Below are 3,452 nucleotides of genomic sequence, written 5' to 3' on the forward strand. Positions count from 1 at the left end.
TCAACGTGTTTTTTTCATCAACGACTTTTGTCTTTAATTTACTTCCACACCCCTCTTGGTCGTCGACTGCGAGTGACGTCACTCCCCATACAATCACGCCCCACAGTATAGACCCACCCCTTGTAGGACATGAGAAATGCAATTGCAAATGGACTTTGCTTTTTCATTTGAAATGTGGCATTCAGTGTTCGTTCGCGAAAGCGAAAAAGCAAACGGTAATGCAAAATTTGCAATTGCATTTGAATTATGTCATACTTTATGTGTCCACATATGGAAAACGCAATTGCAAATGCAATTTGCAATTCCTTTTGAAAAATGTCCGGGATTTCCCTCCATAATTTAATTGTAATAAGACAAACAGTGTGTAGGATTTTAACACATCAGTTTTGAGAGTGTGAAGAGGACAGTGACATCTAGTTTAAGGACAGGGTTTTATAACCTTAAATATTGTGGTTGTGGGACGGTAGCTGGTTAAATTCTCGGCCAAATGAAGTGAGTGTATACTGAAATACAAATTTCTCTCCCACTGAACAGGTTTCTAACGCTGACAAAAGGTATGCGGGTCAAAGCCATGTTTACCTCCAGCCATAATGATATCGAGCTGCTCATAAATGCAACCTAGCGTACTGTTTATACAACTGCACGTGGTATTTGTGGGTGGTAATAAACCTAGTAGGCATATTTTTTAAGTTAATAGCAACGGTGTTCATAGTCAATATAATCTCAGGGAATCCATTAATGTAGGTATTTGAGAAACGTGTCGATGTTAGGCTAGTAATGACAAAGGCTTATAACGGTAAACAGGCCCTGGAGTTCATGCAAATGCATGTAAGATGTATCCATCGCTGTACAGAAATACTTCACAATACTACAATATTTAATTTTATTACAGTGTTTCTCAAACCAGAAAGTCCACGTTTTTGCTCTTTCCCAATTCCCAGGACTGGTTTGAGAAACGCTGTTTAACTTGACATTTCTTTGAAAATACTGAAGTGTAACGGATCGTTTGACTATATATTATATCTTTTCACTATATATTAGCTAGAGATTTCAACTACAATGAAAATTCCGTGTAGCTGAAGTTGTATTATTAGTCATATTTTATAATTGTATCAAGATGTACCACAAGGGGTCAGTATAGCGTTGCATTCAGAAACTCGTAGAGGATATGACGTGTAGTTGCGATGTATTGATGTTTAATTATTTATCATGCATTTTTCTCTAAAGACTCGTATAAGTTCACAATAGACCACAAGCACAGAACGTTCAAGGGACCAAAGTTTCTAGTGGGTAGCCAGTAATTGCAAGATATTAGCGAGTGCAAAGAACCGTATGACCGAAAGGCTATTCAAATAGCACCAGGAGAGTCTAGTCGAAACTGAAATCGTACTTCAAAATATAACAAGGATCCAAGAGTGAAAGGTGAAACCATTTCAATAGAATATTCAACAAGGGCAGAGAGCCGGCGAGAGTCTTTAGCAGCATGGGGTTACATTGGTGGTGCTTTCAAAAAAATGATTGGAGCGGCCATCAGAGATCTGTTATATTTATGGGGGTATGTCTTCAATGGTTCCGCATAGAAAGTAAAATAATCCATATTCAGTTTTTGTTATTTTGGTGTTATATAGCTATATAGCTATGACCACCCCTTCAGTCCGCCCCTGGTTTCCGGAAGGGATGCGTCTTAAGACGTTCCCGAGAAGTTGTGTTGGCGGCGCATATTCAGTACAATAGAACAGATATTATAAACATCTGGGTTAAATATATAACGCCTTTACAGTAGTAACAACATGTAGCACTTTTTCATTTCATTTTTGATTTTAAATAGATATGTCGAAATAGATCGTTGAACTATAATTGAAACTACATACAATTTTCTTTGTACGCTTAATGATTCGTCCTTTAAGGTACTGGTTGAATTACTGCCAGATGTAGACACAAGAGGGCGCAGAAGTGTAGATTATAATTTGTGAGTTTATCGTGTGATAGACTCGCTAGAAACAACATCCATCCGTCCGTCCGTTTTCCATCACCTATTCAGTACTGCAACGGGAGGGAGCTAGGACACAAGGCAGCACGGGACACAAGACAAGACCTACCATGGAGCCCAAGGCAAGCTTCACTGCTGGCGCATACCATCCAAGACAAAGCGAAACTGACTGGCTAAATATGCGCCCTCTCAGAATGTGGTGCCCTAGGCAATCGCCTAATGGTTTGACCGACCGTGACAGTAGGCCAGTCCATCACGGGGTATTCAAGCTATATGCATGTAATGTACTACTGTATGTTCCTCACTTGTACATCGCTTTGGATATAAGGATCTGCGAAATAAATCAATCTAAATAAAAATATAGATGCACGGGCAATTTACAGACATCAAGTCACCAAAACTGTATATGGACTGCACCAAGAAACCAGTTCCCGAGGGAGATTATACAGAACAATGACGGGATTCGAACCCTCAGCAACAGTGTCCCCTGTTGAGCCACCTAGCTAACGAACGTGTCTTGAAAATTATAATAAACATTGAAAACATTTTACACGCGAAGAGCATTTTCTTTTTTCTGCTGTGTCAAATCTCACAAAAACGACACATGCATTTCTAATGGTACACCTAAATGTATCATTTCATGTATTAATGAGTATTTGTGGCTAAATATATTCAGTATTTTGTCAGTTATCCGCCTCCATTTAATCTTGGCAATAAAGCCAACAATTTCTCATGACCGGTACTGCAGCTGGAATCAGCGGGGCCAACTTTGATCTGCTTGATCTTTTTGTCGTTCCACTGAGGATTTATTTATATTAAAGCGGCATTGTTTTGGAGGTTTGCAATTTGCCAAGCGACATAATAGGACTAGTTGCGTTACTTGCAATGATGGTTACAATTTGAGAAAATTTCGACGTGATACAATTTATAGTAATGACTGTTATCAATGTCATTTTTATTTATTTTGAAAATACTAGTATCTATGCTATTCATATCATTCATCGATATGTATGCATCTTCACAGATCCTACAACGATACCATCCATCAATCTAATTTCCAACCACTTATCTTGGATAGGATCGCACGGGGGAGCACTAAGCAGGAGAGAGACCCCGGACAGGGAGGCCCGTTATAATAATATTAACACAGCCTACTGTACAAACTTCCAACTCGCAGTGTTGCAACTAATCTTTCTCTGATTAACCAGCAAACGAAAAAAAACATTTTCAATCGCTTATTTCCAACGAAGCGAAGCTGTACCATTTTTCCGCTTTGCACGTAGAGCTTCGACATACGTCGCTAGAAAACAAAAATTACTGGAAATAAAAAAAAAAAACTTAAATAGCCCGCTTGCCAGCTGAGAGAAAAACAAAGCGAAGGAGCGACGTCACCACGCTGGCTCGTCGGGCGGCCGCGATTGGCCGGCGGCGCCTGTCACTCAGCACTGGGCGGGCCCAGCCC

This window comes from Paramormyrops kingsleyae, chromosome 17 (genome assembly GCF_048594095.1).
Source record: "Paramormyrops kingsleyae isolate MSU_618 chromosome 17, PKINGS_0.4, whole genome shotgun sequence".
Lineage (NCBI taxonomy): Eukaryota > Metazoa > Chordata > Actinopteri > Osteoglossiformes > Mormyridae > Paramormyrops > Paramormyrops kingsleyae.